This window comes from Crocuta crocuta, unplaced genomic scaffold, assembly GCF_008692635.1.
Source record: "Crocuta crocuta isolate KB4526 unplaced genomic scaffold, BGI_CrCroc_1.0 scaffold429, whole genome shotgun sequence".
Taxonomy (NCBI): Eukaryota; Metazoa; Chordata; class Mammalia; order Carnivora; family Hyaenidae; genus Crocuta; species Crocuta crocuta.
Window position 1 is genome coordinate 1,301,198 of NW_027527381.1, and position 22,489 is coordinate 1,323,686.

General features: G+C 40.8%; 1 protein-coding gene across 2 annotated transcripts in view; it reads left to right on the top strand.

Moving 5' to 3' along the window:
• The window catches only part of PALLD (palladin, cytoskeletal associated protein), a 378,381-nt gene that overhangs the window by 278,128 nt on the left and 77,764 nt on the right, over positions 1–22,489 (top strand). Inside the window, exon 1 of one of the 2 annotated variants that reach the window (XM_077772386.1) lies at positions 15,346–15,453. The exons of the other annotated variant lie outside the window; for it this stretch is intronic. The gene's annotated coding sequence lies outside the window, so the exon portion shown is untranslated. Of the gene's footprint in view, positions 1–15,345; positions 15,454–22,489 lie in introns of those variants that run through there. 2 annotated transcript variants of the gene reach the window in all.

Here is a 22,489-nt window from a genome sequence, read left to right on the forward strand (position 1 = left end):
TGCATGGACATGTGCTGCGACTGGGCTTTCAGTAAAAGTTGATTTCTTTTAGCAGAACTGCTTGGTGTTCCTGTGGTGGAGTTAAATAGGATGATGTGCAGAGTGTCACAAATTCCATGTGCTGTAAAACCTGAACGAGTCTGAATTCACAAGCCACGTTGTAAGGCACCTCACGATTCCTTAAGGTTACAGCCAATGGGAGTGATGGAAAGTACATCTATAACGTACATCCTGCCTGTATCCAAGAAGGATTTAGGGCTTCTGTCAACAAGAATTCATCCAAGCCAGTCTGAAACTGTTCAAAATCAGAGGGTAATACACTTTGGGAATTTGGTAAGCTGAATGCTATTTCCACATTGGTCACCATGGTGAACACAAATAAGCAAAATTGACGGAATGGTAACAAGGCAGAGAGAATATGTGCTTTCTATAGAATTTGATCTGTTCCTTGTAATGATCAGTGGTGACCATAAAAGCTGGTTGCAGCATCTAGTCCAATGGCTGATAAATAACAGGGCTTCGATAATTAGCACAATGGACGAGGGAAAGTACTGACTATTTTCAGTGGCTAAATGAGAAATCACATTAAGTGATAGGATATCCTGTATGTTTATATTACCTACCTTTGGAAACAAGCTCTGATTCTTTTTCAGGGCAAGTATTGGGAACAAACTATGGGCCTTTAATCACTTAAGGGTACTTCTGGGAAAATAGCTCATTCTTAATTTCTCAGTCGAGTTAGACAAGAGCTAATTGCAAAAGGATTAAATCCTTGAAAACTGCTTTGTTCAGCTTATTGTTTCAGGTTTCCCTTTGGAGTGTGGATGATGTGTTTATTTGACATAATAAATACCACCATCCGCTTTGTTCCAGGAACCAAAAGGCTCTGTGCTTGCCCAAGGAATTTCTCAGTTGTTTATATGTAAGGAAACACTGCTCTGTTTTATTGGATGGAGCCATTGCAACTTCTTTCTTAAATAGGGAATGCAGAGAGCTGTACTTTCCCCCACACACGTCTGAGCAAAGAAACCAGAAAAGACCCTTCCACACTCCAAATGCCTGGCCGTTTTCAACTCCGGAGGGCAAAGTGAATTAACAGTTACTGAAAGGGGTGTGTTCTTCACTTAGGAAGCTTTTCTCCATGTTAATTGGAATATCCCTTTGAACCTATGTTACAGGTTTCTTAAAATATCAGATGGGGGTATTTGCCATTTGCTATATATAGATTGGAGAAAGCCGAAAACAGAACAGAACCACTCTATCAGCCAAACTGAAGAGCCAGAATGTGGGGGAATAAAATAATCACAAATTAGGCAGCTTGGAGTTTTTGGGGGGTTTTTGTTTCTTTTTGAATACATACCCTGCCACATGAGGAGGACAGTTGTGTGAAAGCATGCTTTGCAGTCACTTAGAGTGTACGCATCAGAGCAGTCTTCCAAACAGCTGAAAGCTCTCTGGTCTCTTATGATTTCCAAAAGGTACTCCTTAAATGGACATAACTGATGGGTGATTGGCGAGTGAACAACAGAGAAGGCTGAGTCAGAGCGACCTGCTGAAGCCAGCCGAGTGTGTGTGTGTGTGCGTGTGCGTGTGTGTGGTGTGTGTGTGTGTGTGTGTGTGTGTGTAGGAGGCGGGAGCAGTGGGCAAGAGGAGGGGGTGAAGGGAGGCTGCAAGCTTAGCAGAATGTTTGAACAAGACAAAGAGCAGTTCCAGCAACCAAATAAGGAAGTCAGCGCTGAAGGATTTCAGAATAGAAGTGTGTCAGAGACTCCAGGCAATCTGGGAGAGTAAAATAAGCAAAGAAAAATGTCAAAGGATTTTTGTTCCACTTACACAAAATATAGAGGGAAAATAGTATCTCTGTTCTTTAAACAGGGATAGGAATGCAAAGCGTGTCTTTCCTCTTCTGTTGACTTTTTGTAGACATGTGTCTAAAGAGCAGCTGAAATAATAAGCATTTTTTTGTTCAATAAGAAAAAATGCAAGTTGTACATTAGAAGCACTGTAGTATTCCTTTTATGTATAATTTATGAAACTTGTAGCCAAAGATGATAAAAGTTTCCAAGAAGCCACAAAAATATCTTGAATCCCATTTTCAGACGTGTTCTGACCACTGAGTTACAATTGTATCCATTGAGAAAAAGCTTACCTCTTAACAAGTTCATTAAATATCCATTAGACATACTGTCTAATTAAATATGTTGAGAGTTACTGAAGAAGACGTCAAAGGAGGCAATTAGGCAGAGAAATTGTCAGTACCTATTTTAATCTTCCCAGTCTCATCTCCCAAATTCTCCATAGTGGCAAATAATATTTGTTACCAATAATCTACATTAACATTGATTTTATTTTGATACTTTTTTTATAGCATGGGCAGAGCAGAACAGAGATTTGGCAGAAGAATTTCAGGGCATTCCTAAACATAGTTAGAAACACCTTTTTGTGCTACAGAACCAACATAGAGAAATTGTTTCTCTTAACCAAGAAATCATTTAATTTATGATCATTACCAGGAAGAGACAGAGGGCATTATCTTGTATCAGAATTTGTTTAAATCTTACTAACTCTAAATTGTTGGCAACTTTAGGGTAAGGTAAGTGAATGAACCTACCCTTCTGCTCCCATCCCAGATACATAATTGGCTAGCCCTCAAGTCAATCAAAAACTACCAGAACACTGCTTACTAGGAAATAGGAGAATTTTCATCTAGAGCTAAGTGGAAAGCATAAAAGGGGAACACCATAGCATGCAGATTGACCTCTGTGTCAAGGTGATCTTAGAATGTGGTACAATCTACTTCCAAAAATAACCACTCCATTTAAAAATATTTTAATTTTTTTTAACATTTATTTATTTTTGTGAGAGCGCAGGCCGGGGTGGGGTAGGGTGGGGAGGGTCAGAGAGAGAGGGAGACACAGAATCTGAAGCAAGTTCCAGGCTCTGGGCTTTCAGCACAGAGCCTGATGTGGGGCTCGAACCCACGAATGACAGGATCATGACCGGAGGCAGAAGTTGGCTGCTTAACCAACTGAGCCACCCAGGCACCCCTAAAAATAACCACTCCTTTTAAATTTGGATATAAACCCTATTTAATAAGCCACTGTTATTTTTCAGTCTCTTCAGGAAGATATCAGCTTCATGAAAAATGTCTATCATCACTAACAAAGAATTTTTTTTAAATCGCAATTTAGCAATAAATGTCAAGAGCTATTCAAACAGTATTTGACCCCAAAATTATACTTTTTGATATTTGCCCTGAGGAAATAATTTGTAAGAGGAAAGATGTTTAAACCTGAAAATGTTCACTGCAGCATTTTTTTACAATTTCGGAAGAAAGAAACCTAGAGCCAAAGTACACAGAATATGAGTCCTCTTGTCTTGATTAATTAAATATTATGCAGCCACTAAAACTAGTACGATAAGGCTATGAAGGTGAAAACGTTAATGATCAATAATGGTGTAGTAAATTTAGCTTATAAAATTAAACACTATCAATGTAGCTGTGCTTTAAAGACTGGAAAAGAACATGGAGAAAAGAATTGTGCTAGTGTATTCTGATTATGGATATATCTTTGTTGCCTTTATTAGTTGTATGTTTTCATAATAATAAACATTTCTAAAAAAAAAAAAAACAACTTAGGCAGTTTCCAGGGTAAGAAAGAACTGAGGTTTCAGAGTTTATCTGTACAACAGATTTAAATCACAGAGTTCAGTGTGGGTAATGATATTGTAACAAAGTTGGTGATTTAAAGAACTGCTTTATTTGGTGACCTGATCTGTCACTTACTTGTAAAACAGCAAAGCCAGCTGTAGTTTTCTGAGAGAGAAGCAGAAACAATGTAACTGCGGAGGTTCCTGCAACTTTTCTCTGTGATCTCTCCAGAATAGCTCAGATTGATGTAAAGTAACCAGAAGCTGATTGATGTGAAGTAACCAGAGGCTCGAAGGGTTGATATAGAATTCAAAAGCCTCACCAGAGGTGCTCCGGTTGAAAGAGAAGACCCTGGATCCAACCCCACAGGGTGTCTTTCTCAAGGCACCAGATGGCACCCAGTAACAAATCTTGGCCTTGCGAGCTCAGAATTCTGATCTCTGCCCTCAGAGAGAACAGTTCATTTCACCTTTCAGTGCTTTGCTTTTGATTCCTCTGCTACTGAAAATAATTATAAAAACTTCCAAGTGTTGAGGAAGTACTTTGCATAAAGCAGCTCATTTGCATTACTTTCATAGGAAAAAGTTAATTGAGACTTAGAACAGTGCACAAATTATTTATTTACCCAGGTGTCAAAAAGCAAAGAAGCAAAGACATCTATCTTTATGGAATTTCCTGCAGTGATTTATAATAACTCTATAATAATTATAGATGTTAGCTGTAATCTCATCCAACTCCCTGTAGTGCACATTTGAAAACTGAGACATAGGACTCGAAGAGAATTGTGCAAGGTCTCCACGAATTGGTGGAGCCAATTTGTTGAATATAGTATTTAAGTCCCTAATGGATGGTTTTCTATCCGGTCTCTAATGCCCTTCCCTTCTTGCTCTTTTCCTGTGGTGAACTCAAACGACACTTCCATCAGTTTTGTTTTGATAGACTAAGAGTTTAAAGGAGCTTTAATCTATATTCTTAGTTAAGGTGGTACCTTAACACTTTGCTTCATCTAGTTACTTATCTAGAATATAGACTCCTTGATGGCCATGTGGCCATGCTTCTTAGTAATAACAATAGAAATTGCTAAACTGTTGACAACAGTACCATGTATACAGTACCAAATGATTTACAACATCTCGGTGAACTCTCACAGCATTATTTCCATTTTACAGAGGAGGAAACTGAGGCACAGAGAGGTTGAATAGGTTATCCAAAAGCATCCACCTAGCAAATGACAGACTTGGGATTCAGATCCAAAGCATGAACTCTTGAATATGAAATTGTATGATTTCCATGAAAACTTTTGAGGATACACTTAAAATATCACAAGCAGGTGACCATTCTCTTCAAAATAACCAAAGGGATGAGAAAGAAGTTCCACTTTAATTCAGAAAATAAAACTTTGGACTTCAAGAAGCCAGGTATCCAAATGGCAATTTATCCATTTGAATATGGGAATGATAATTACAGAGACAGCTCCAAAAGTTACCTGCATGGATAAAAATGTGGAAGTAGATATATAAAATTTGAAATATAAATCAGTGAAGCAATGAAATGATACTGTTCTTGTATATTGAGTGAGGATCTCAGTTTAAATTGTTGAGAACTGAATGTGTCTGCATTTTCTTGCGTTAACGGGTCCTTCTACATCAATAGGAAGAAAGATTTGGCAGGTCATATGCTCTGTGTACAACATCAAACTCCAAGTGTAGCAGACATAAAGCTATAATAATAATAGTAGTAATTATATAATAGTAATTATGATCATCTCTTCTGTAACTGACAGGATAGGAGTGGGGGTCCAGGTGGGGTAGGCTCTAGACCCCTGCTGTGCTTTCTCAAATCTTCAACTATCTGGAATATTTAGTTGAATCTCTTATAAAGGGAATAATCTGAAGGAATTACTTTGACTCATTCTATACCCCTCCCCAAATTAGTGTAAAGTGGGCCAAATGGCTTCATCTTCAATTAAAATTGCATGTTTGAAGCTATATATGTAAGAACCAAATAGTGCCAAAGGTAAGGCTGGAGATGGAAGTCTGAAGCAGACCCCCACCCAGATATTGTCTGGTGAATTGAGCTGATTACCTATTTGTTCTCTACCCCTTTCTGTCTTTACTTAAAACCATGAGATACTAAGGTTTTTGGTCATTTATCCTTGTTAGAAAAATATTTTGTATATATGTATGTGAGTGTGTATGTGTGTGTACATATACAAATATGTGCATATATGTATACTTCACATAGATATACATGAAATATATATGTCTTATACACTATAAAATATACACAAAGATAGAAAGGTTTAAAGGATAAGATGAATATAAAGAGAGATTTTAGTATTTTTTTCTTACTTCTCAGTGGATTATCATTGAAAACCACTGCTGTCTGTAATTCCCCAATACCCATTTGAAATGTTGCCACAAAAGTCCTACACCAGATCAGGGTGGGTTGACCTCAGGCCTGATCTTAGAACCGTCTAGCAGAAGAGAAGATTGGTCATCATGCAGGTCAGCCCTTTCAATGAATAGATGAAGACACCGTGAGTCTAAGGGACTTTTGCCTAAAAACTTCATTTCTAAGCACTTGATGAGATGATTTGTTATATTTAGCGTCTGGTACACTTGAAATTTGTTAAGATGGTAGCTCTTAAGGGGCACCTGGGTGGCTCATTCGGTTAGGCAACGGATTCTTGATTTCAGCCCACGTCATGATCTCACAGTTTGTGGGTTCGAGCCACACATTGGGCTCCATACTGACAGCACAGAGCCTGCTTAGGATTCTTTCCATTCCCTCTGTTTCTGCCCCTCCCCCACTCATGCTCACACACATGCACATTCTCTCTCTCAAAATAAATAAACCTTAAATAAAATAAATTTTTAAACCACCATGTTGTATACCTTAAATATGTACAATTTTTTGTTTTCCAATCACAGGTCAATGAGGCTAGGGGGAAAAAATCAGTTTTCAAAAAGTCTGAGTAGGTATGTGCTAACAATGAGCTGAGTGTAGCCATTGTGTTACCAAAAAGCTGAGCTTTTTTGGTAGCAAAAGAGTTCTTTTCTCACCATGAACAAGTTGAAATGGAAAAAAAAAAACTCCTTAGGAACTTAAAATGTGAAGAGTAGAACATCTTGCAGGTAAGGATGAATGACACCAGATCAGTAGAAACTCTGGGCAAAGTGGCTGTATAACTGAGAGTGTGGCAATCCAGGGAAGTATGGGGAGCTGCAGGCTAACTTGGAATCCCATATCGCCATGTTGTTAGCTTGCAACCCAAGGCTAACTCGATTTCAGACTCGAGTCCAACTTCTAAGTGCTTGAGGGATTTTTGTTAAGCCTTTTAAGGGTATCCAAATGAATTAACTATTGTGCTTCACCTACGCTCCTGTAATTCACTTTCAGTGGGCAGTTTTATTTTTCCAGCCTGTTCACAGGGGACTTATGAGTAATTAACTCATAAAAGGAGTGTCCAAATGAATGAACAACTGCAAAGCACCTGTTGTTAACAGCTGATTTGTCTCCTCACTTAGATTATAAAGAGCTTGAGAATATGAGACTGTTTTCTTCTTTTAAAACCCTGTGACACCTACTGATTTAGGTTCACACAGAATAATACACTGTGAGTAGAGACTGAGTGGTAGAATTTGTCTTTATATCTGATGAAAGGAAAGTGTCAAGAGTTCAGACAAACATCAGCTACCTAAGATTAGAGCAACATTATGACTTTTATGGGCCCTACATTCTTTTGTCTTGGTGTGTCCCTTTCTCCATTAAAAAAAAGTTAGAATTATATCTTTAACTGCATTGGTATAGACATGAACATAATCCAGGTTAGATTCATCATTATATAGTAGTCATCATTGTCATTCTGACATTTATTTTTCCCTGAGTATAAAAATACTTAAAAAGATTTTTGTGGGCTGCCAAAAGCATTGTGGGCCCTAGCCACCATATCCAGAGTGCCTAGTGGGTCAATTTGCCACCCCTAAGGTTATGGATGCAGGCGCTTCATAAACCACAAATGTCCTCATCTGTTTGTTTTTTTAAATTTTTTTATAGTTTTTTTTAATTTGTTTTCGAAACAGAGACAGAGCATGAGCAGGGGGGAGGGGCAGAGAGAGAGGGAGACACAGAATCTGAAACAGGCTTCAGGCTCTGAGCTGTCAGCACAGAGCCCGATGTGGGGCTTGAACCTATGGACCGCGAGATCATGACCTGAGCCGAAGTCGAATGCTTAACCAGCTGAGCTACCCAAGCGCCCCATGTCCTCATCTGTTTTTACCATCATTGTAATAAAGAATGTTGCTAGTCCCTTGTAACTTTAGGTTTTCTTGATGTTTCTTTCTGGGTAACAGGTAGTTCAAGGATGGCTGTCCCCTTCTCCTTAAGTAATACCACGTGGCCCTGAATAGCCAGAGGGTGCCCCCAGCCAGCACGCTGCTAGAGCTGTTCAGGCAGAGTGTTTCAGCCATATTGTGATGACTGTGAGGCAGGTAACTGAATCCAAAATGAATTCCTCTGTGATGCTGAAAGACTGTGCCTTTGTTCTCTAATATGGACTCAATTGAGAGGATACTTTTTGTCAGACCAGTTTATCTATTGCTGGGACACAAGGTTTTGTTAAGTGTCATCCACTTGGGCAAACAAACAAGGGAACAATGACAGCAAAGTTATGTCAGGTTTCTCCCGTGCCACCCACAAGTGAAGACAGAATCACATTGCCACCTATAAGCTAATGAACTAAACGCAGCCATGGTGCTAAAACATGTATGTACCTGTTGCTAATAAGTTAGTCTCCATTGAAGCTTTTTAAAAATTGAGATAATGATTTGCAGAGGGCTTGGTTTTCAGGAGGCAAGACTGAATTTAGTCCTTATGATTGCTGTCTTCTTTCTTGAATTGAAAACTTTACTTTCTGAATCTTAACCTTGTCCACTTTGTGCAGATATTACACTTTTTAAACCGGTGCTCCAAGCTCCAAGTTCCCTCAGTACGGTCTTCTCTCTCTGAACTTTATTCATGTGCCATGTTTCATTAACATTCATCACATATTATTAAAGACATGGCCATTTGAAAACATTTATAGGCCAATCTGAATAAAGCAGATTGAACTGAAATTTAATTCGAAATTATCATCCCAATTAAGTGGGCACATTACCTCAAAATTCACTTTGTCTTAGGTTACTAAAAACAAATAGACAAATATGATATACTGATATAAGAAAAATGATTTAAATTCCTTGGGACCACAGGACACTCATTCACATCTAGTGAACTCATATATAAAAATCTTGATTTTTATCTCTTGAAATCTAGTACTTCGTTGTATCAGTGGTGACATAGTATAATGAGCCCATCACTTAGGCTCATAACAGGCAGTGTCAATAGTAAGTCTTTTGTCCTAACTGCCCATCATATACACTGTATATCAAATAAATTTTTTTAATGTTTTTATTTATTTCTAGGAGAGAGAGAGAGAGACAGCGTGAACAGGGGAGGGTCAGAGAAAGAGGGAGTCACAGACTGAAACAGGCTGCAGGCTCTGAGCTGGCAGTCAGCACAGAGCCCGATGCGGGGCTCGAACCCACGAACCACGAGATCATGACCTAAGCGAAAGTCGGACGCTTAACCGACTAAGCCACCCAGGTGCCCCAGATAAATTCTTTTCATTACTCTTACCAAATATTTCCTCTTAGGAGCTTTAGGATCTACAGTGAAGGAGTTTTCCACTGTAAAATGCATCTAATAAGTTTTTATTTTTAAAGAAAATGTAATTAGAACATTTGACTACCCCTTTCTCTCTCTCATCTCATTCCCTTTCCACACTAGAGCTGTGGTTTACACATTTTATTGTGTCAAAGATACATAGTTTGCAAGTTACTTGTTGGATTGCAAGTTACTTGTTCTGTGACTGTTCCACAGATGAGCAAACATTTCTAATAAATTTTAACTTGGTAAACAAGCGATATATGCCAGATGTCACATGATCACAACTGAGCCAATGGATCTTGAAATCCACTTTGATATCCAAGTTCTTTGGATTACAAGCATGTTTCCGGAACGAATTATGCTTGCAAACCAGAATTTTACTCTACTGTAAAATAATCTCCACAATTCTCTTAGTAGTTGGATATCTTTGCTCACAGACTTTTCATTGCTGCCCTCAACCAAATCCCTGTGTATTTCCCTAATGAGAAAAATTAAGTACTTTATAGAACATAATCCTATTAACATGAACCAAAGGATTAGTTTATTAATTCAAGGGGATGGACACTCAAGTTTAGGATGTAAAGGAGTTGGTGGAGGGAAGGTTTTGAGTTAGGGAAAACAGGCCCAATGCCCTCCTCCAGGCAAACGTTTACATTTAAATTGTCCTTCTGAGAAAGGCATTGCAACACCCATAACAGCTCAATTACTGAGGTAGTTTCACTTCCTGTGTTTCTGGGAGCAACGGTGGAATGCTGGCCTGATCTGTGTGTTTCTGAAGTGTCCAAAGCCATCTATATAAAGTGTAACACAAGCTTCCTTATTTTGGTGTCACCAGAGGCAAGAGTATCAAGAGAATCATCTCACCCATAACCTCCTGAACTGTCATTGGGATTAATATAAAATGTGAAAATGTGTAATCCTAAACTGATTATGTCATATTTATCTATTACCAGTCACCATAGTTTTAAGACACAGCTTAAGGTTTTTCTAATGTAGAATGAAGTTAAACTAACCAGTCAACTGGTAACAGTATTTTACCATTGACTCGGGAAAGTCTCATACAAGGCAAATTCCGGCTTTTAACGACGCCTTTTCAGTAATCCACGTGGAATCTGTGGACGATTCCATCAGAGCCAGCAGAACTCATTTGATTTGGAAAAGGATACTCAATAATGAGTCAGATTCTTCTGTGGATGAAGCAGGACATGTTTAGAAACTGCCTTAACTATTTCAGGTCAAACTGACACTGTGTACAATAAAACTTTGAAGTAATAAAGTACTGATTTATTGATGGACATCTTAGTGTCCTGAGGTTGTTCATGGACTCACCATAAATATATACTTTTCATCCAAATTTATATTCTCTGGAGTTTGGGTTCTGGAGTTAACAATTTCTGTCATTCATTGTTCCTCCACTTACCAAGTGTTTGTTTTTGGATAAGTTACCTAATTTCTCTGTGCTCATCTTCCTCCTCCATGACAGGGGAGCATGGCTATAACGACCATACTTCCCCATGGGTTGCAGAGTAAGGTAAAATGTGAGAACACATGTGAAGTCAGCCCAAAGTTAAGTTCGGGTTGTTATTTTCTACTCCACTTCTAACTAAAGGCTGTATTGTATAAAATACATCCCTGAGACACTAGAAGGTTATAAATGTACACATTAAAAGGGGAAGAACACCCGCCCCTACGTTCTGCATATCAGACACTATATCAGGCACTACACAGGCAGCCTCTCACTTTATCTTCTTGACAGTAATCCAAAATAAATACCTTTACCTACATTTTACAGATGAGAAAGCAAAAGCTCTGTGGGTTTAAGGTCATGGAGACAGCCTCTGATGAAGCCCAATCTCCCTGGCACCACAGCCTATGCCCTTTTCAGGATACCCTTCTACTAGCCTATCTCTTCAGGCCCCTGTTGGCTCAGATTCTGTGATTCCTCTGGAGTGGCTTGGAGGCTCAAGGCTTTCTTTGCTCACACAAATGCAATCTGTTCTTTTGTTTACAATTTCAGGATCTTTTTTTTACATTCCAAAACTGCAGACCTTCTGGTTGTCATGTTCCCTCTCACATACTATTTTATGTCCATTGGGTTCTAGTCACATTTACACAAGTACAAACAGTCCCGTTTCTTTTCCCCTTCTCCCTGCTCTTAATAAAAAGTTATGTACAAACCAAAGAGCCAGAAAGTTCTCTTGGCCAATGGAATACATTAATTTGTTTTTATGTTGAAACTATGAATTGTCCTTGGAGCCTTGCCCTGTACCTCCTCCCCTCGTGGTCTGTATTTTGTGTATTCTGTGAAGATGCACATTTTCATGTTTAAAGATTTCTTTTGTTAAAATAATTTGGTAGTGTTGATACGGAAACAAATGTGTTTCGTATAAAATGCTGCACTTAATTAGAAAAGGTCCACATTCAAAGTGGTCCAAGATTTTTTAAAGGTGCACGTTTTTAAAATGACTAGATTAAAGTGAATCTGAAGCATTCTACTCTCAGAAACATTTTCCCAGAAATAATATTACTTGGAACCAACATCAGATAAAATCCATACTTGCTGTACTATTTTCCTAGTCTTGTTCTTCCTGGCTGAATGTGATTGGGAACCACCTTGGCAAAAGTAGTTATCTATAATGAAAGAAATGGTGCATTCAGCCATGATTAAGGGCCAAATTAACAAATTTTTAAAAATAATATCAAAGTGTCAGAAATGAATGGAAATATTCCCTTATGCTGAATTGATATCAGAACGTATTCTGCACACCACTGATCACTCTGAGAGAGTACCTAACAAAGGCCTTCTTATAGAAAATGTGCCAACTCCTAAGCCAAGAGTTAAGAAAATCGCAAGTTTTGTGTAATTTTAATTAAAATATTATTTTAAGCAAATGCCTGAAGACACACTAACATTCTTTTATTGCTACAAGTAAATAAAAGGAATGAAAATACAGATTTGAGCCTTAACTTCTAGGTTAGAAAAGCATGGCTGAGCAATCAGTGTAGAGTCGCGGTAGTTTTTTGAATGGGCATTTGGTGAGAAAAATAAGGCTTTGCTAATACCATCCGCTTTATAAAGTACTGTTCCCTACACTGAGCGTATTTGAGATAGGTGCTGTGTGGTACCAGTCAGCAGTTATATCTATAGATCTATATATAATCTATGATTCAGCTTCACTGCCAAGATCTTGTTTAGTGAACACCATTTCTTAGTTATCTTTTGTCATTCTGTTTTCAACCACTTATGTTTCACCTTGTTGATTTGTGAGAGAGAATATGAAAAGAATATGTAAAGGAATGATTTGAAGGATTACTTTTACCCATTCCATATTTCTCCCCAAACAGCCAGACCTTTGAGCAAATTATTTCATCTCCACAATTAAATTTGCCCATTTGGAGCCGTAGTGCTGTGAGCCAAAGCATACTAACAGTGAAGCTAGTCAAAAGTCTTAGAACACAACCTTTAAGTCCTAAATGTCAAATACTTCCAGGGAGGCCAGACAGAATCCCGAGTGCAGCCCCTGGTCAAATAAAACAAGTATGATTGCATACTTGTTCTCTACTCCTTTCATCTTACCTTAAAGGCATAGAAGTGTTAAGATTTAGCTAAGGGAGAATGAAGAAAACCCATCTAAAGAGAAGGTTGTTGATCAGAATCCTCAGTAAGCACGAGAGGATAGAGTGTTCTTTTTCAGGCTTGGCAGAAATTCCTATCAGTGCTTCTACGGATAATAGTTTTCACAGTACTGGGACTTGCCAGAGCGATAGCTAAGATGTATCCACGCCTCCCACTTCATGCCTAAGAACCTTAAAAGTTGAAAACATTAAAATATTCAGTGTTGTGCACCAGTTCTTTAAATCCACCTGGATTTGAGCTGTGAGAAATGAAAACTGGTCCACATGAATGCTTCTTTCTGGGCTTCTATGGAAGGAATAAGGCAGAAGTCGCAGATCTAAGGGGTCACCCTTCTTTTGCTGCCTCTTGAGAGTACAGGAATTGGATGTTTTCTTGCAGCAAATCAACTCGTCTATTCTACCCTCCACACCCTCCTGTGGCGGGGAAGCATGTGAAGTGGTAGTAACTCATGCTTATCTAATTTATTCCTTCTGTGCTCATGTTGAGAATGGGACTCTTAAATCATAAAATTACAAAATTTAAGAACCGAAACTTTAAAATTTGTCAATAATCCCATCATTGTGGAAGTAAGAAAATGCCAGAGTTCCACAGCTAATGGCACAGATTACTAAACCCTAACTCCCATTTTAGAGTTCATTCTTCACTGTCACACTGTAGCCTGCAAAGAAAACCCTGGGATATGCCAAGCGATGGCATTGCTGCCGCCCTCGTGGCCATTTGACACGGGAATGAGCACACAAAAACGTCAAAGGGGGAAGTTAAATAGTGAAATACTGCACTTTTTACCCGCTTGTCTTCTCAAAAGTTGAAAAGATGGTAGTGCCTCGTGCTGTGCCTAGAAAGAGGACTGCGTTGTATTGTAGGTTTAAAAAAAAGTAGGTTACAGATTCATATGTAAATGATGATCTAATCTCTGTTTTATAATGTGTTTAAGTGCACATACAAAAAGTCTGGAAGCAAAGACTGTAGGCTGCTAACAATGTTAATCTCTGGTAGAATTACGAGCGAAATATCCACTTTTGGTTTATTTGAATATTTTACAGCTATTTCAAATTTACAGATCTATTTCAGAGAGAGAGAGAGAAGTAGAATACCTGGCTCAGGGCTGTGAACCTAGAAACCCTCCTGCTCAATATTAATAATGAAGGTAGGGATAAAATTACTGGGTACTTTATGCAATCCGCTGCCTATTCAAATCTAGTTGTCATTATTGGCAGTTATTTGAAAGGACCTGCCGCAACAGATGTTCAGTGAATGTTAGGTACTAACATTCATTTACTTTACTGACAGCTTATTGTGTGTAAAAGAAATTTTGTCACAGCGGTTGTGGAGCTTGTAGGAGAAATAGAATAGAAATAATAGTGTACTAACCTGACTACTGGAGGATTACACACAGAGCGAGGGTGTCCTTAGCTGAGCCGGTGAGAGGAAAAATTGCTGATCTGGCTGGCTTTAGGGTTAGGCCCACAATAAATCAAACAAATTTTACATAGGAAGTTAATTTCGGAATTAATATGTCCATTTCCTACTTAAAACACTCTACAGTCATCCTCATGTAGTAGGTTAAAACAAGTGACTCAGGGCCTCATGTAGTTTATGACAGAAGAAAAAGGCCGGATAGGGACCGAGTTCCTAAGATGTTGTTGCTAAATCAGAATGAGTTACATTTCTTACCCTAAGGGTGCCTAAATTTAGAAACTCATTGACATTCAGAACAGAGTAGACTAATGGAAATCTAGAAACTGTCCTTTTACTTTAAAAGAGTGCGCCACGGGTTGCTTTGTGCTTTCTCATTTAAACGCTGCACAATCATTCTGCTTGTACCTGCAAATCTGTAGCACCCAGTTACATGTGAGTAGACCTCAGCAACTAGACCCTCCCCTACCCCAAGCTCCAGCCCGGAGGAGGATTCATTCCTTCTGGGCCGCTTCCATTCCACCGCAGGCTTCCATTCCTGGCCCCAGGGTATGTTACCCTGGAGTCAGAGTCGTTGGACATTTCTTTTTAATCTATAAAGGAAAAGCAGTCGTAAACTGGGGGGAAATCATCCTGACCTGCAGCCAACATCTCCATTGGCCTAGGGGAGGAAAAAAAGTTAAAAGTTAAATTCTTTCCCATTATCAGTTCTTCCTGAAAGTTCTGAGAAAGCCGGGTTCATCGCTGGCTGCCCCTGGAAGGAGCACCAGAAAGATGCAAAGGGCGGAACGGCGGCCCCCAGGAGGGGGCGGGAAGGCTTGGCCAACCTGGGGGCCGCTAGCTGAGGCTCGAGCCACGCCTCCTCTGAGGACTCTTATTTTGAAGGAGCACAGACAGAAGCCTTTCAGAGACTCACTGAGTCACAGAGCGGTGCTGTGCAGCTCCGTATAAAGCGCCGGTACCTGCTAGTGGCCACAGCCCACTGAGCCCGCAGGACTGGGAGTAGAGGAGCCCCGGGGGCCCGGCCCTGAGACCCGAGGTAGGCGCGGGAGCTGGCGCCGTCGCCGGTAGAAACGTATGAATTAAAAGGAGCGGAGGGTGCGGGGTGGTAGACGAGCTGGGGTGAGAGGACATCAAAAGCGGACGGGGGGGTGGGGAACAGGGAATCCGAGTAAGTTCTAAATGCAGACTTTCCACTCGAGGAGGGTCCTTTCACGGAGCCCTCTCCCTCCCTTTGCCTGATCAGAGCAAGAACCACTGAAAACAGTTCCAGATGGGAATCTTGCTTCATTTTAACGGGGTCGGGACTGGAGATGCTTTGCTGCCACAGAGGATCCCTCCCTCTCTTATAAACGTTTCTGACCCCCCATCCCCCGGTTATCGTGGCCCCACTCAAAGGGGATCAGACCTGTTGTGGAAGGGCAGAGAAAGTGAGGATGGCAGAGATTTAAGGGATGAGGGGATGACCTCATTCTCTGGCAGCTGGCGGGGTATTGGGGAGTGGGGGAGGGTCCATAGGGTCCGTTCATCTGGAGCCAAACCAGGGCACTGCGCCCCCGCCCCCAGCCCCATCTTCCTTTCTTTGGGAGAATTCACCCCACCTTGGTGCCGTTCAAAGAAAGTTTGCTTGTCACTTGGGGGCTTTTCCCAACCAGGGTTGCTGGTGGAGAGGGGGTCTGCAGCTCCGCGCCCGCAGTTACCGTTGGTAGTAGCTGCTTTGTTAGCTGCGCCGGGCGCGGGCCACTGGACTTGGCTGCAGAGTTAGCTGCGTGCACCGGCCACGGCGGGGCCAACGAGAAAGGGTTCTGTGAACCGGCCCCCGGAGGAAACGGACCCCACCCTGGGACTGGGGGCTTCTCACCTGTTTGCCTTATATAACATTCGGGGAGGTTCTGTCCCGAATGGTGAGCGGTTCAGACTCCAGAATGGAGAGTTTGGCCGCTTGAGCCCTGAGTGAGGCTAGTGAGTTTTGCACTTGCTGGGACTGAAGGGGGCGCACCGGCTTCTTTCCACCCCGCCTGAGCTTAGCAGGGCTCCAGTAGCAGGCCTGGAGGAGCCTAGCCCAGTTGCTGGTCTGCAGGCGAAACACCAGGAGGGTGTGCACTCTTCAGACCCGGGAGTCTCCAGAGCCCAATGCTAGCTGGATCTACATTTTGATTTCAGTCACAGAGAACTAGTATGAGAAAGGCAGCAATGGACCGACCCGCAGTTCCAGAGGCATGAATTGAAAAGCTACCATCAGCCCCCACTCCCGCACCTCTCCCATCCTCCAGGCCCAGCCTTGGTCTTAACCAGCTTTAGAAACTGCCAAGTTTTGCCTTTGAGGACACCTTCTTAGGTGTGCTATGAAGGCTCCTGTCAGAACTGCTTCAACAACTGCCACTGAAGAAAAATCGTCCCACTAATTGTCCAGGGATTTTGGTTTGCTTTGCTTTTGGAGCTCAGAATATATTAGATTTGCTTTTTTTTTTTTTTTTTTTTTTTTAATGTACTTCACATCTTCATGGAAAGGGGATATTATTTTCAAGATCTGACAGACTTCGATTTAGTGGTAAGGGGCTTGCGTGGATTTTTCCTCCTACTCTGTATAAATTGATTGATAGAGGAGACAGTATGAAGTATATGCACCCGTATGCCTTCGAGTGACTGCCTGCTTGTACTTGGAACAATAAATGTATGGTAAATAGGCAAGAGTTATATAATCAACAGATATTTCAACTGATTCCTAAGCTTCATTTTTTATTCTGTTTCATGTAAAATAAGATTTATTTGATACTTACTCTTTTTTGCCTTTAGAATGAGGGCTGCCCAGTGCCCACACCACATCCATTAATAAGAAACTAGGCCAGCAGATAACAAAATGCGCCAGCATTCTAATCCTCTTCAGCTGTGTGAAACCTCGATGATCTGAGTGAAGAGCATGGGTAGATGGTTGAAAATAACATAGCTTTCTTTTGGGGGACTGTTGGAATCCATGAATCTAATTCTGACAGCTTGAGTAATAAAGTAGCTCACCTGCTTTGAATAGTGTCCAGTCTGCCCCACGTGAGGACACTGACCAAGTAAACAAGAGATAAACGTCCTAGGTAGAGTAGTGCTGGTGTGCTTCAGTATGTCTTGGTGGGCTCTAGTTTTTAGTTGACTTTCAAGACTTTTTAAGATTAACAATGAAAATTAAATGCCACTTACCACATTGCACTGTGATTGATCTCAATATACTCTACTGTATTGTCATCTCTGTAGAAGAGCTGTAGTATTTGTACTACTTTGAGAATGGTTGCTTCTTTTTGCCTCCCCCCCCCAAAATATTATTTTCCCTAGACTGTAGTAGTTCATAGACCCTGCTATTTTGGAAACAACTAGGTATTACTGAAACATAAAGTATTTCCTGGAAATTGTCAAGGAGTCTGCACTGCTCAAGGTGCTAAGGGTATTATTTCAAGAGGAAGTTATTAATCTGTTCAACAGTTGTTTGATTTTTACTCCCACTTTCCAGATTTTTTTTTCACAGTCATTGGGAACTGTAAAAACTATGACTTAGATGCCATCTTCCCTTCTGTGTGTGTTTCAACATAAACAATTTCATATCAAAAGGTATTGTACTTTTTCAGCATTTATTTCAGAAGATCCAGATAAGCATTGGGTAATCAAAGTTCACTATGCTTCTAAAATTGCCTACTGTTCAGTATCTTGCAAAATAATTCTCTTCAAGGAGACAGGGGCAGGGGTGGTGAACAGACACTAAATATAAGCTTTCAAAATTAACATTATGTTAAAAGAGCACTCAACTCTTCTTTGAAAGTGTCCCAACACATTAAATATATTGGTTCACCCTATTAATATTCTTTCAAGACATAGAACAAGAAGTGGAACTCTACCAGATTTTAAAGACAGGTGTAGGGAACATAACAGAATCATAGAAAGATAAAACTGAGGCCCTTAATTCTGCCCAGTTCTGCATCCCAGATTTTTGGCTCTAGAAAATCCCTGTGAGATTGCACTAACTCAAGAGATGTTTTGAAAAGAATTTTGTCAAAGGACAAGGAGTTAGAGGTGGTAGCTGAGAAAGGTTTCATTCAAGGAGATTTTATGAATAGCAAGCAGTAGCCCATTCTTGTAGGAAAGGCCTGGAGATACGGTGGATGTAAGGAAAGCCTGAGGTGTTTAGGAAGGAGAAACACCATTCTGACACCAGGGCGTGTACAGCTTTCTGCCCAGCCCCACTTACTACTAACGGCACAGACTTCTTCGTGATCAGTAAGTCTTTGCTGTCTTACGGTTATGTGCATTAGGGTTAACTGTAATATGTAACATAAGCCGTTCCAGTTAGGCGAGCCTCCCTTACTTGTATATTTTGGATAATGACTGCAAGGACACAAACCGAAAATGTGGGATGGTTAGTTAACGTCTGTTCTCAGTCTCCCACTGAATGAGCGTTGGCCAAGCTGCCAAAGCTTCACCACTCTGGGAAGCCGAGATGGTGATTTTCACAGTTTGGCATGGACTTTTGGAAGGCATAAAGGCTTATTTGATGGAAAAGATTTCCTCCTGAGGGAGAAGCTGCCATTTGCAGACAAGGTGTGTCAGCCAGAAGAAATGAGCAAATAACCATTTTCTGGTTTCTATTGGCAAAATGTTGCATTTTTTTTCTCTATGTAAGTGTTAAAAATAGATTCATAGGAAGACACACAAAACCAAGTAAAAAGAATAGACACCGAAGTTTCACCAATGGGAGGGGAGAGAACTAACTTTTGTTAAACAGCCATCACTAACCAGGCTCTGCCAGATGTGTCACGTTCTTTTTTTTTAAGTTTGTTTGTTTGTTTGTTTATTTATTTATTTATTTTGAGGGAGAGAGAGCATGCAAGCAGAAGAGGGGCAGAGAGGGAGGGAGGGAGAGAAAGAATCCCAAGCAGGCACCTCACTGGTAGCCCCGAGTTGGATGTATGAACTCACAAATTATGAGATCATGACCTGACCTGGAATCAAGAGTTGGATGCTCAGCCAACTGAGCCACCCAGGCTCCCCATGTTCTTTTACCACACTCAGTTCTCACAAAATTCTCTGAGCTGGACCCAACATGTCTCCTGGTGTTACAGAACTGGGATCAGGGACCCTATCCAAATAGAAACGAAGCACCACTCGACGACCATACATAGGACTCTTCAACTTGATCCTACTTTTCATGACATTTGTGGTATCTTTGTGAAATTGCCAACCCTACTGAGAATTAGCAGCCCTCATCTTTGAGATGGGTTAGATTCTGAATGTGGATTTGTAGATTAGTTGCTGGGAACTCTGAACCTACTCTTCCTCTTAAATTATGTCCCACTTTGCGGTTAGGTTCCCAGGACAGCCCAGAAATCATAGCTGAAATATTCTTCTTTATTAATAGTACCATAGAACCGAGCCACTATATATAACATGAGTTTTGTGGGAACATGCACTCAGAGCTCCAACTTGATTTTTTTCCCATTTTTAATCTCCGCAACAATGGCTGAAAGGGCCCCACCTACTCTTTTTCCATTTAAATCCTAAAGGGAAAATAAAGGTACAGGGAAGTACATTTCCTTTCATACTCTCCTTATGCTAACAAGGGACCCCACCCTGGAACTACAGAGCTACGGGAAGAGAGGGTCCCAGCAGCAGCTGCCTTTGTAACAGCAGAGGGGAAAGAGAAGAAAGGGAAAAGGGCCCAGGCAGTAGGGCAGAAGTGAGGCCCACTTGTCAGCTATGGGAGCTATTTTGGATGGCCAGTCAATGCGAGCTGCCTATTGGTTGACGTTATTTTCTTACTAAACATAATTTTTACCATAGAACCTCAGTCTACACATTAGCACTACTGAACTGTATGTTATTTTTATTTTTATTCATTTATTTAAAATTTTTCTTTTTTAAATGTTTTCATTTATTTTTGAGAGACAGGGAGAGACAGAGAGTGGGGGAGGGGTAGAGAGAGACGGTGACACAGAATCCAAAGCAGCCTCTGGGCTCTGAGCTGTCAGCACATAGCCCAATGCAGAGATTGAACTCATGAACCATGAGATCATGACCTGAGCTGATGTTGGATGCTTAACTGACTGAGCTACCCAGGTACCCCATATGTTCATTATTTTTAAAGTCAGAATTAGGTTTTGAATGAAATCTTTAATAATAGGAGAAAAGCATATTCATAGATCTTTTATTTTTCTTCTTGATGCCATTCCACTAAATTCCTAAGCAAGCACCTGTTTGGCACTAGATAAACTTAGGGTAAACTTGAATGCTAATATATAATTATTATATTGTAAATAACCATATAATAAGAACCATTTGTTGGGTACTTCACACCAGAAAATGTGCTAAAATGTTTAACACACTTTGTCATTTAAACCTTAACACAATCCCACGTAGTAAGGGCCATCAGCACCGCCATCTTAAAAATGACCAAAGGGAGATTTCAAGAGGATAATTTACCTTTAGTCACACAGATCAGAAATGGCGGGGCTGGGGCCTCATTAATTCAAATACCGTTGAGCAAGTGCTCTGGGTACTGGCTAGACCCTGGGAGTAAAGCAGTGGACACATGTAAAAACCCCTGCCGTTGTGAAGCTTATACTTCAGTGTTAGGAAACAAACCATAAAAAAACTAAACATCCAGTGTTTCTGGTGGAGTTACATGTTATGGGGGGCCGGGGGGGAAGGACAAGGAATGCCGGGTGGGGGTTGCAGCTTGGCAAGACAGAAATCTAGCAGAAGAGTGGCTCAAAGTCCATGAGGTGAGTCCAGGAGTGCTGACACTATTGTTTCTTGTAGCAAACCATTTTATTTCATAACACCCAGTGTTTGGGTATGTGCCATCTTCATCAGTCACTGAATTCTCCAACAAGTGACTGGGGAAGGATCCAAGAACAAAAGATAAAGGGCTTGACATTGTCCAAAGGCCAGTGAGATCTGGTGCACAAGCAGAGCGCTTGGGCTCAGCAAAGGGCGAAGAGAGGGCCCTGCGGTGCCACCAGGAAGAAGGCAGTGTGCGGGCCAAGAGCCAAAGTGGATGGAAGCGGCAGGGGGAGCTCATGACCATTCTCTTCTGCAGGTTTCTATTTTCTCAGCGGAATAGGAAGCGTGATCATCAGCTGAGGGCAGGGGGAAAAGAGCATTTGAGGGAATATTGAGGACAGAGGAAAGGGTGAAACAGACACCTGGGAGAGGGGAAGCCTGAATTTGACTGGAGAAATGTACACGCAGGGTCTGCCCAAGGTCAAATTCTGACTCAACATATACAGTATCCTGGACCTCAGAATTCTGAATTCTGTAGTCATGAGAATGGCTGTCTTACTATTTTTTCTTTGCACATCACTTCAGTGGAACAGAGCCCTGCACTTAGTAGATACACGGTTAGTGTTATTGATTGCTGTAATAACCCACCTATATACTTGTCCAGAAAGTCCCTTTTTTAAAAAATTTCCTATCCTAATCATCACATTAATCTCCTTCCACTCTGAAATGCTCAGATACTTACACTTCCTAAAACAGCACTGGTATGTCACTGTATTCTGTTCCCAGTTATTTCAGTGAGTTAATTTCATCTCTCTAACATGAAGACTGAGTTTTTTAGACTCTGAAAGAACTTTTAATGGTATACTTTTTGTGTGTGTGTGTGGTATTACTCTACAGTGGCTCCATAAATCAAACCTCATTTCTACTTTATGATGCCTTTGTTCAGAGGGTGACAAAGATGCCTTCTACTTCTATTTTATTACATCACTGCTGAGTGGTTAGCACACTGTGGGGACACAGTATAGGTAGTCAGCCAGGAAACAGGAAAACCAATTGCAATGGTCAGAATAATGCAGGAAATAGGTATTGGTCTCTGCTAAATTTGTGGTAAAGGAAGTGATTGAAGTAGTTGGGTCTGGGCATAGTTAGAAGATAGAATTGACTGACTTGGTATTGATGCAAAAGGTAAGGGAGTGTGGGATGCATCAAGGATTCCTCCCAGAGTCCTGCCAGGTGGTGGGTGGGTAGGGCCAAGAGGTGGGACAGCTCTGAAGGTGGGGCAAATTCGGTTTTGAACCTACCAAGTGGAGATATCC